At 39.8% G+C, this 12,578-nt stretch overlaps 2 protein-coding genes across 3 annotated transcripts in view; one reads left to right on the forward strand and one right to left on the reverse strand.

The window, feature by feature from the left end:
- Nucleotides 1–12,578, forward strand: part of KDM1A (lysine demethylase 1A) — a 132,346-nt gene that overhangs the window by 98,618 nt on the left and 21,150 nt on the right. The window lies entirely within an intron of this gene.
- LUZP1 (leucine zipper protein 1) overlaps nucleotides 1–12,578 on the reverse strand; it is a 90,876-nt gene that overhangs the window by 24,730 nt on the left and 53,568 nt on the right. Inside the window, exons 1-2 of one of the 2 annotated variants that reach the window (XM_053575508.1) lie at nucleotides 5,589–5,635; nucleotides 4,221–4,326 (exon numbers count right to left, since the gene is read on the reverse strand). The gene's annotated coding sequence lies outside the window, so the exon portion shown is untranslated. Of the gene's footprint in view, nucleotides 1–4,220; nucleotides 4,327–5,588; nucleotides 5,636–12,578 lie in introns of those variants that run through there. The other variant, XM_053575510.1, reaches the window with a different exon arrangement.

Genomic DNA, 12,578 nt, shown 5'->3' on the forward strand with positions numbered 1-12,578 from the left:
TACATTATCTGTTCTACTAACGCCTTTTCAAGCTGTCCCTTTCCCTGCAGTAGAAATGCACTGTACTAAATTTTGTAGATGCTTCTATCACTGTACCCATGTCACCTACTTATTTTTGTATTTGTCATCCTGTACTGCACTGTGAGCTCTGTGACACAGGTTAGCTTCACTTTTCTGTTCTGGGTACTGAATACAGTGACAGAGCAAAGTGGGAACCTATAAATGTTTGGTAAATAAAGGAAGGCAATAGTTTTATCGTTTTGTGTATTGGCCAAACTGCATCAGGGGCTTGTTTTCAGATCTGGCCACTATACTCTAGGTAAGATATTTAGCCTTTATACCAACGGTTGCAAATGTAAATGGCAAAAAGATCAGGCCAATAATGTAACTGAGTCACAAAGCCCCAAAAAGACTAGAGTTAAGAGGTGAGACCATGCCACATTTTCATATTAAATCTCTTAAATGTAGCAAATTAACTCAAATTTAAAAAAAGAAATAGGAGGGTGGCGCCTGTGGCTCAAGGAGTAGGCACCGACCCCATACACCGGGTGTGGCGAGTTCAAGCCCAGCCCCAGCCCCAGCCAAAACTGGAAAAAAAAAAGAAGAAGAAGAAATAAAAAGACCACCATCACAACACAGACCCTCCGAAATACATGACATGCCTGCCAAGTGATATGGGAAGCAAATTTGCAATGTGTGTTAGACAAAGGGATTTAACACAATCAGCACTGCAAGTTTTGAAAGACCACTGTAACAGGATAAACTAGGTGCTTTAATCATCAAGGCAAGAGCCATCTCTTGAACCAGGGGTAAGGGGATGAGGATGGATTTAAAAGATGACATGGTCTACCTAGTTCTAATAATGAGTCTAAGAACTGCATGAACTAATCTGGCAGCCACATTATCAATCTGTAGGTTATGCTGATTTTTAAAAAAATAAACTTAAATATAATTTTTAATAACCTTATGTGGGGCTTAATTCTTATTTCTTTTGCAGACAGTATAATACAATGATTAAGGATTACAGACTCTGAAGCCAGATAGCCTAAGTTCAAACTCTGCCTTTACTACTTACTGTGTGACCTTGGATAAGTCACTTGACTTCTGTTTCAATACTTACTTTTATAAGGTTATAAGTGTAAATGAGTTAATACATGAAGTGATTAAACTAGCAGCTGTCCATATTAAATGCCATGTAAGTTTTAGCTTAAATTATTATTTATTGTTTTTTGCGTTTCAAGTTCTTTATTTCAATCCATTGTCTAAATATTACTTATACGTAGCTAGGCATGTGCCTATAGTCCTAGATACTTAGGAGGCTGAGACAGGAGGATCATTTGAGCTCAGGAGAACAAGGGCAGGATGGGCAACATAGGAAGACCTTAGCCCTCTAGAATGTCACTAAAAACAGCCAGCCCTTCCCTATACGTACACCAAGGAATATTATGCAGCCTTAAAGAAAGATAGAGACTTTACCTCTTTCATATGAAAGCTATAACCCAATTATAACCTAAGAATATGGGGAAATGGGAAAGGGAGGGGAGGGGGAAGGATGGGTGGAGGAATGGTAATTGGTGGGACCACACCTACAGTGCATCTTACAAGGGTACATGTGAAACTTACTAAATGTAGAATATAAATGTCTTAACACAATAACTAAGAAAATACCAGGAAGGCTATGTTAACCAGTGTGATGAAAATATTTCAAATTGTATATAAAACCAGTGTATGGTGCCCTATGATTGCATTAATGTACACAGCTATGATTTAATAATAATAATAAAAAAAAACAGCCCTTCCCTCTAGATAAACTTTAATCAGTACTACATATAATTCCTGAGTGCAATTATTCAATCAGCTCCAAAGCCAGGTCAAAATTTTGTCTTGGGACTACATGAGAAAACATTAAATACCTAATCTTAGCATTTAAATAACATTACTTTTGGGCATTGCACAGTGGCTCATGCCTATAATCCTAGCACTCTGGAAAGCCGAGGCAGGTGGATTGCTTGAGCTCAGAGGTTCAAGACCAGCCTGAGCAAGAACAAGAGCCCATCTCTACGAAAAACAGAAAAATCAGCTGGGGGTGGTGGTGGGTGACTATAGTCCCAACTACTTGGGAGGCTGAGGCAGTAAATGGCCTGAACCCAGGAGTTTGAGGTTGCTGTGAGCTTTGATGCTGCAGCACTCTACCCAGGGGGACAGAGTGAAACTCTGTCTCCAAAAAAAGAAAAAAGAAACATTACTTTTATGGTATATTCCTAATCCTACAGTCTACAATCTTTTCTAAAACAAAATGCCCTTGATATATAATAAAGTCCTTTGTGGTAATTATCTCTGGATGGTATGATATTTTCCTGTTTTTGTTTTTCTCTATTCTATAATATTTCTTTTCCTTTCTTTCTTTTTATTATTATTATTTTTTTTATTTGAGATAGAATTTCACTCTATTCCACCGGATACAATGCTGTAGTGTTCTAGCTCACAGCAAACTCAAACCATGGGGCTCAAGCAATCCCTTGCCTCAACTTCCCAAAATATCACCTTGGCTGGATTCCTCACTTCTTTCGGATATTAGCTTAAAATATCACCTCAGCAGAGGACTCCCCTGATCACCTTATATAAAGGAACAATTCCTTAGCTTTCCATCAATCTCTCATCACTTTTTTTCTTCTTGACAACCATCACACAGTGGATTGTTATATATCTATTTGTCTGTTTGTTTACTCATATCGACTTACTCATTTTTATCTGTTTCTACCCATTAGAATATAATCTTTAGGCAAAGAGTTTTTCTATTTTATTTAATGGTATATACTTAGCTCCAAGAATGATACATCAGCCCCAGTACAGAGTATAGTAAGTATGTGTAAGTTTCATTGATGAAAACGATTATTAGTCCCAAAATTTCACTAAGTACATTAAAAAACATTGGTGCTTCAACATAAAGGGACCAAATATTGGGTGCCACTCACCCAACCAGAAATTTCATAACCCAGTTCTTTGAGGTAGTAAAGGTACTCCAGGAAAAGAACAGGATCCTGAACCAATTAACAAGGCAAGATTTTGCCTTGAAGTTTCCCACTCCTTCAAGAAGAGTTTTGTGTTATCTCTAACAAAACTCATTTCCTAAGAAAGGCAAATGTGAGAATGAGAAGTCTTGTTAAGATTCTCTTTCTGGCTCCGCGCCCATAGCTCAGTGAGTAGGGTGCCAGCCACATACATCAAAGCTGGTGGGTTTGAGCCCTGCCTGGGTCTGCTAAGTAACGATGACAACTGCAACCAAAAAATAGTCAGGCATTGTGGCAGGTGCCTGTAGTCTCAGCTACTTGGGAGGCTGAGGCAAGAGAATCGCTTGAGCCCAGGAGTTTGAGGTTGCTGTGAGCTGTGATGCTATGGCACTCTACCGAAGGTGACATGAGACTCTGTCTCAAAAAAAAAAAAAAAAAAGATTCCTTTCCTAACCCAGTCATTCCCAAGACTAAAACCCATTTCTCAGGCTCAGTCTGAGCTGCCCTACTGCCCTACTTTCTAAGAGAAACTTTCTCTAACTATTACCCAGCTATGAGCAGCAACCAAGACCGCTAGGTCTCCTGGCCACTTACTATTTGAGTTCTCACTTCTCTCCTATTTCATTAGTGCCCTCCTCTGCCTTAGCCAATATCAGCCAATAAAAATCCAGAAAGGGTCCAGAAAAGGAGATGATTATTGACCAAAATGTTTTGTGATTATTTTGCTTTGTTTTTTTAAAGGTTAAGTCAGTCACTGCCTCAATAAAAAGTAACTTTATCAAGAGAGAAATGTTACAATATAATGAAAATAACCAAGGTTTGAAACCTAGTTCTACCCTTAATTATCTATGTGAACTTTGAGAAGTTATTTAACCACTTTAAACTCATTTCCCTGTGATGATAGTAACCACACTTACCTGACAAGGTTGATGTAAATACCAAGGGAGATAACATGTAAAACAGGACTGTGCCTGACATATAGTAAATATTCAATAACTAAGCTTGTTTCTTTAGGTTGTCAATTTCTTACAAAGATTTTTGTTCTCATTAGGTTCAAAGGTTAAAGGAGAAAAAATGTGAAGTACCTTAGCATAGTCATTAGTTTAATGGGCCATCAACTAATGCTGACATTCCTCCCTCCTTTGTAAACGCTTCAAAAACCACCCAATTCTACTGATATACCCAGGTTTCACTATAAAATATACTTACCATTTAGGTAACTTAAGCTTTCCGTCAATACTTCTGGCTGCTTCCCTGATGCTTGCTGTCTTGGACAGAGTCACTCACTATATTTCAATGGCAGTTGCCTCTTAACCTGGATAGAACATAAAAAGAAGAGATAAGCATAAATCACACCTAGACGGAGCTGACCCAAAGGCCTATCCCAAAGACTTTCATGTACCATGAGAAAAGAGACAAGATCTACGGATCTCAATCTTGACTCTGAAGGAAGCTGGCTACGCCTGAGGGGAGATGAGAAAGAGACTAAGAGACTTCCCTATTCCTACCGGAGGATGATGGTTCTAGGGTAGAATACATTGTCTTTGCCTTGATTGACACATAGGCATTCCCTAACAGTCTAAAAATTTATATGACATCTTAAAGGTAGGAAACATCTCAGACGTCACCTACAGGTTGAGCAGCATTCCTAATCTAAAATCAAAAAGTTTTAAAATCCAATAACATTTTGAGCACCAACATGATATCAGACACCACAAATAGAAAAGATTACACCTGAATTGACATGATGGGATGGAGTCATCTAGTCACTGTACAAATAAAACTACTTTCAGGCTATGTGTATAAGGTGCATATGAAACATAATGAATTTCATATTTGGACTTGGGTCCCATCCTCAAAGTTCTCAGTAGAACCTCTGTTAAGTTGACCACCCAAGGGACTGTAATAAACTGGTCAATATAAGGAATTAGCCCTACTGTACTGATACACACATCTGGTGCATGTCCAGTCTATGAAAATTAAGTCAACTTATGGAGGTGATCAATGGAGGGAAGTGGTCAACTATGGAGGTTCTATTATTCCAAAATCAGGGCCGAGTGCGGCACACCTATAATCCTAGTACTCTGGAAGGCTGAGGCAGGTTTAAGACCAGCCTGAGTTGACCTCATCTCTAAAAAAAAATAGCTGGGTTTTGTGGCGGGTGCCTTTAGTCCCAGCTACTTGGGAGGCTGAGGCGAGAGAACCTCTTGAGCACAAGAGTTTGAGGTTGCCGTGAGGTAGGACGCCACAGCACTCTACCAAGGGTGACAAAGTGAGACTCTGTCTCAAAAAAAAACTCCAAAATCTGAAATACTCTGGTCTCAAGCATTTCAGATAAGGCATCTTCAACTTTTAGTTAAATCCCCTTGTTTAAGGAAGGAAACTCAAGCTTGGAAAGGTTGAGTCATACAATTATTTAGGGGTAAAGCTAGGATTCTTTTAATAATAAGACATTCTGGAAGATGGTTTGAAAAAAGATGGAAGATGGTAAGAAAAAACAAACATCCATGGAATATATACCATACACCAATCACTATGCTTTACATTTTATATGAGACAATAATATAATAATGTTACCTCCATCTTATAAAGAATCCAAGTTTCAAGAAGTGACTTGTCCAAGGTCTCACAGCTTGTTAATAATGACAGAGTTTAAACCACATCTGCCTGACTATGAAAGACCTTTCACCCACAGGCGGTGCCTGTGGCTCAAGAAGTAGGGTGCTGGCCCCTTATATCGGAGGTGACGGGTTCAAACCTGACCCTGGTCAAAAACTGCAAAAAAAAAAAACAAACAAAAAAAAACTTCAGCCTGCTGATTCTCATTTTACTGCCTTCTAGACTTGGTCCTCAAAAGAGTCCTGAAACACCCAATATCAATTAGAACTAAAAATAGAGCTTTTCTGTCTGCAAACTTACCCTCCAGTTTTGTAACAAGCAGCGTTCTACAGCAGAATTGAAAAACCTACCATCTCATTGAATCTCACCCCTAAAATTAGAGAAGAGTTACTAGAGATGGGAGATCTGGGCCAAAATTCCTGTGGATCCTACTTTTTTTTTTTTTGAGACAGAGTCTCACTATGTCACCCTCAGTAGAGTGCCGTGGCATCACAGTTCACAGCAACCTCAAACTCTTGGGCATAAGCGATTCTCTTGCCTCAGCCTCCCAAGTCGCTGGGACTACAGGGTGCCCACCACAACGCCTAGCTGTTTTTTGTTGTTGTTGTTGTAGTTGACATTGTTGTTTGGCAGGCCCAGGCAGTGTTCGAACCTGCCAGCTCTGGTGTATGTGACTGGCACCCTAGCCACTGAGCTACAGGCGCTGAGCCTATGTATCCTACTCTTAAGGAAAAATGGAAAGGTAGCTTCAAGCAGTGGTAAACCTAAAATTTATTCAATAGTCTTACATTCAAATTATACCCCACCTTTCATTAAACATCCCCACAGACCACTTTGTAAACTCCTTTTAAGACTGTCCCTTTAAACCAGCTTCCATATTCCACCAAATACACACACATACACCCCTCTTCCTCTGAATAGTCTAAAACCTCTCCCACATAAAAATTCTTAACTCTAAGAAATGGCCACATAAATCTAGTTTACCTCCACTAAGGTCTCTGTAGCCCTAACACTAACAGCAGCACCCTTGCTGAAAACTTCTACCCCAGCACCTACCACCTACTACCAAATTTGCTGACATGTTACTAAGACCCAGGGGGCTTTTCTCTTCAAAACAGGATGGAATGCACTGCCAAAGTCAAACAAACAGGAACTCCAGATGATCCTGATTTTTTTTTTTCAACTGTCTATATACTCTTCTGAGGAGTAGAAACAAGCAGCAAGTGATTTCTTTCCTCTGCTTGTGAATGTCATTTACTTCTTGCATCTCCAGCTTGGTGGCCCTGTGCCCAGAAACAAGAGGATGATTGTAAACATCCTCAAACTTCTTTAGTGGCTGTCCCTTCAGAGAGCTTTGCATCATAACAGATCCACCCTATCACTTCCCTCTTGTGATTCTTGCTGCTACTCTAGGCAGTAATGGTATGTGTGCATATTGTCTATCTGACTAGGAGCAGAGATTGAAGGACAACCTTTACAGACCATGAAGGGTCCAACTATCTCATTTTCCAGAGGAGCAAGTTGAGTGCCAGAGAGGAAGAAAGACTTGCCCAAGGTTACAAAACCAGTTAAAAGTGAATATAGTTGAATCCCTTTATTCCCAAAATACTTTGATAATGGATAAAAATGCTAGTAGGAAATTCTGCTTCCCGTATGACTCTCCCACAGATAAACCTTATAGAAGACAAAAAGCAACCATCTGTAGTAAACAAAGGCTGACAGATTTTCAAGAGAAGTTGGAAAGTAAAAGGAAGGACTGGCATGGGATAAATTCCCATATTTAGAGCTCTGGCCTAAGGGTGGTCCAATTGGAGCTCCAATCAAAAAATAAACACAACAGGGTGTAAAGATCACTCCTGTAATATACTACCACTTTGGAAGGCCAAGGGAGGAGGATTGCTTTAGGCCAGGAGTTTCAGACCAGCTTGAGCAAGAGTGAGACCCCATTAAAAAAATTAGCTAGGCGGAGGCGGATCAAGATGGCAGCCGAGTAACAGCTTCCTTGCATCTGGGCACCGTGAGTCTGGGGAGATAGGACTCCAGGCATCTCTGGCTGGTAGGATCTGCCTATCATCACCCCTGAGAGGATACAGGGAGTCAGCGAGAGACTTCTGGACCCCAAGAGGAGGACTAAAACAGTGGAAAAAAGTGGTCGCGTGTGTTCAATCCATCTAAACCCGCCCGCAACTGTAAGTTCAGTAGCAGCGAGACTGCAAACCAGAAAGGCATTACCTGTGAACTGTTTTGGTGTCTTTGGACTTGGCACTCAGCTGAAGTGCCTTGGGGAGAGCCTGAGCGGGAGTGCGGAGAACTTTGGCCTTTGTCTAGGGCCCCAGTCTGAGCCAGACGGAGCTAATAGTGTTTGGCTCTGGGTCACAGGCAGACATTGTGAGCGATCTGCCCTGGAAAGCTCCGCCCTCAGGGTCGCAGAGCTGGAATTGGGTGGGAGCTGGTAACCCAGCGACCAAGTAGCCTAAGGGCGGGGTCTGAGCCACCTTGCAGCCCTAACCCTCGGGGGCAGAGGGAGACCAGTTTTGACACACAGGGTAAGCGGATAGCCACTTCAGCAGTGATTCCAGCGACAAGCACTTCCCTGAGAAAGCTTCTGCTCAGTAAGTGAACAAGTTCAAAGTGCCTTTTAAGTGGGCTGAAGAGAGATTTAGGGTATCTACCTGCTGGGGTTTGAGAAACTAGCAGCCTCCAGGCGTATCAGAACTGTGATTAACATCTCATACCCCAGAAGACCACGTGTTGCCCAGACAATATTCAATAACATATACATACTGCTTTGTTTTTGGTTGTGTTTTTTTTTGGTGTGGTTGTTTTTTTTTTTGTTTATTTTGATGTTGTGGATTGTTGTTTTGTTTTTTAAGTTCAACCTTTTCCATACAGATCCTTTTTCTTTCTCAATTTTTCTAGTTTAATTATAATTTCTCATTGCTGCCTATTTCAATAATTAGAACTTCATTTTTGTTAGTGTTTCTACCACTATTATTTGGTTTTTCCAGCCAATTTTATCCCATAAAGTTTTCTGTTTGCTTGTTTTGGTTTGATTTATAGCATTTTTGTCTTTCCTCTCTACTTGGTGGAGGTGGGGTACTGTGTCTGATCAGGTTAGCAAAGAGCTGCTGACCTCAAGGGAACCACCCAACTGGGCACCCCCAGAAGGTGTTTTCTTTTTTTAAGGTTGTATCAAAGTACCCTACAGTACACCTCTATTGCTCTGTCTCCCTCTTTCTGTGCCTGTCTTCTTTTTGTCAATATTCCTTTTACCCACCCCCTCTCCTTTCTCTATTTTTCTTTTTTTTTCCTTATCACTCGGTCCTCCTTTCTTTCATCCCTTCTTGGCTCTTAAACCTTCTCACCCTTTTGGTCCTGTAACCCTTAGTCCACAGGCACAAGAACTTAAAGAGCAAGAGGAAGTGAAAGGAAAATTAGGGCAAGGAAACAGATAAAAGAAATCACTCATGAGGAAGAATCAGCAGAAAACTCCAGGCAACATGAAGAACCAGTCCAGAACAACCCCGCCAAGGGACCATGAGGTAGCTACTGCAGAGGATTCCACCTATACAGAAATGTTAGGAATGACAGAAAGGGAATTTAGAATACACATGTTGAAAACAATGAAAGAAATGATGGAAACAATGAAGGAAACTGCTAATAAAGTGGAAAATAACCAAAAGGAAATCCAAAAACAGAATCAAATCAGAGATGAACGATATGAAGACTATAAAAAGGATATAGCAGAGCTGAAGGAAATGAAACAGTCAAACAGTCAACTTAAAGATGCAATGGAAAGTATCAGCAACAGGTTAGACCATGCGGAAGAAAGAATTTCAGAGGTAGAAGACAAAGTTTTTGAGATAACTCAGATAGTAAAAGAGGCAGAAAAGAAGAGAGAGAAAGCAGAACGTTCACTGTCAGAATTATGGGACTTTATGAAGCGTTCCAACATACGAGTTATAGGAATTCCAGAAGGGGAAGAAGAATGCCCCAGAGGAATGGAAGCCATACTAGAGACTATTATAAAAGAAAATTTCCCAAACATCACCAAAGATTCTGACACACTGCTTTCAGAGGGCTATCGGACCCCAGGTCGCCTCAACTCTAACCGAGCTTCTCCAAGACACATTGTGATGAACCTGTCCAAAGTCAAGACAAAAGAAAAGATTCTGCAAGCTGCCAGGAGTAAGCACCAGTTGACCTACAGGGGCAAATCCATCAGACTGACCGCAGACTTCTCTAATGAAACTTTCCAAGCAAGAAGACAATGGTCATCTACCTTTAATCTACTTAAACAGAACAATTTCCAGCCCAGAATTCTGTACCCTGCTAAGCTAAGCTTCAAAATTGATGCAGAAATCAAATCATTTACGGATATACAAACATTGAGGAAATTCGCCACAACAAGACCAGCTCTACAGGAAATATTTCAACCTGTTCTGCACACTGACCACCACAATGGATCAGCAGCAAAGTAAGAACTCAGAAATTAAAGGACAGAACCTAACCTCCACACTGATGCAAAAGATAAAACTAAGCAATGGACTCTCACAAAATAAGATGACTAGAATACTACCACACTTATCAATTATCTCAATAAATGTTAATGGCTTGAATTCCCCACTGAAGAAACATAGATTGGTTGACTGGATTAAAAAACACAAGCCATCCATTTGCTGTCTGCAAGAAACACACCTGGCTTCAAAAGACAAATTAAAGCTCCGAGTCAAGGGTTGGAAGACAATTTTTCAGGCAAATGGAATTCAGAAGAAAAGAGGAGTTGCAATCTTATTTTCAGATACATGTGGACTTAAAGCAACTAAAGTCAAAAAAGACAAAGATGGTCACTTTATATTGGTCAAGAGAAAAATACAACAAGAAGACATTTCAATTCTAAACATCTATGCACCCAATTTAAATGCTCCCAGATTCTTGAAACAGACCTTACTCAGTCTGAGCAATATGATATCTGATAATACCATAATAACAGGGGACCTTAACACTCCTCTTACAGAGCTGGACAGATCCTCTAAACAGAAATTAAACAAGGATATAAGAGACTTAAAAGAGACCCTAGAACGACTGTGCTTGATAGATGTATATAGAACACTCCATCCCAAAGATAAAGAATATACATTCTTCTCATCACCCCATGGAACATTCTCCAAAATTGATCATATCCTGGGACACAAAACAAATATCAACAGAATCAAAAGAATTGAAATTTTACCTTGTATCTTCTCAGACCATAAGGCACTAAAGGTGGAACTCAACTCTAACAAAAATGCTCGACCCCACCCAAAGGCATGGAAACTAAACAATCTTCTGTTGAATAACAGATGGGTGCAGGAAGAAATCAAACAGGAAATCATTAACTTCCTTGAGCATAACAACAATGAAGACACAAGCTACCAAAACCTGTGGGATACTGCAAAAGCAGTTTTGAGAGGAAAATTCATCGCTTTAGATGCCTACATTCGAAAAACAGAAAGAGAGCACATCAACAATCTCACAAGAGATCTTATGGAATTGGAAAAAGAAGAACAATCTAAGCCTAAACTCAGTAGAAGAAAAGAAATATCCAAAATCAAATCAGAGATCAATGAAATTGAAAACAAAAGAATCATTCAGAAAATTAATGAAACAAGGAGTTGGTTTTTTGAAAAAATAAATAAAATAGATAAACCATTGGCCAGACTAACGAGGAATAGAAAAGTAAAATCTCTAGTAACCTCAATCAGAAATGATAAAGGGGAAATAACAACTGATCCCACAGAGATACAAGAGATCATCTCTGAATACTACCAGAAACTCTATGCCCAGAAATTTGACAATGTGAAAGAAATGGATCAATATTTGGAATCACACCCTCTCCCTAGACTCAGCCACGAAGAAATAGAGCTCCTGAACAGACCAATTTCAAGCACTGAGATCAAAGAAACAATAAAAAATCTTCCAACCAAAAAATGCCCTGGTCCAGATGGCTTCACTCCAGAATTCTATCAAACCTTCAAGGAAAAGCTTATTCCTGTACTGCAGAAATTATTCCAAAAAATTGAGGAAGAAGGAATCTTCCCCAACACATTCTATGAAGCAAACATCACCCTGATACCAAAACCAGGAAAAGACCCAAACAAAAAGGAGAATTTCAGACCAATCTCACTCATGAACATAGACGCAAAAATTCTCAACAAAATCCTAGCCAATAGATTACAGCTTATCATCAAAAAAGTCATTCATCATGATCAAGTAGGCTTCATCCCAGGGATGCAAGGCTGGTTTAACATACGCAAGTCTATAAACGTTATCCACCATATTAACAGAGGCAAAAATAAAGATCACATGATCCTTTCAATAGATGCAGAAAAAGCATTTGATAAAATCCAGCATCCTTTTCTAATTAGAACACTGAAGAGTATAGGCATAGGTGGCACATTTCTAAAACTGATTGAAGCTATCTATGACAAACCCACAGCCAATATTTTACTGAATGGAGTAAAACTGAAAGCTTTTCCTCTTAGAACTGGAACCAGACAAGGTTGCCCTCTGTCACCTTTACTATTCAACGTAGTGCTGGAAGTTCTAGCCAATACAATTAGGCAAGACAAGGAAATAAAGGGAATCCAAATGGGAGCAGAGGAGGTCAAACTCTCCCTCTTTGCTGACGACATGATCTTTATACTTAGAGAACCTCAAAGACTCAACCACAAGCCTCCTAGAAGTCATCAAAAAATACAGTAATGTTTCAGGATATAAAATCAATGTCCACAAGTCAGTAGCCTTTGTGTACACCAATAACAGTCAAGATGAGAAGCTAATTAAGGACACAACTCCCTTCACCATAGTCTCAAAGAAAATGAAATACCTAGGAATATACCTAACGAAGGAGGTGAAGGACCTCTATAAAGAAAACTATGAAATCCTCAGAAAGGAAATAGCAGAGGA

The sequence above is a fragment of the Nycticebus coucang genome, chromosome 22 (genome assembly GCF_027406575.1).
Source record: "Nycticebus coucang isolate mNycCou1 chromosome 22, mNycCou1.pri, whole genome shotgun sequence".
NCBI lineage: Eukaryota > Metazoa > Chordata > Mammalia > Primates > Lorisidae > Nycticebus > Nycticebus coucang.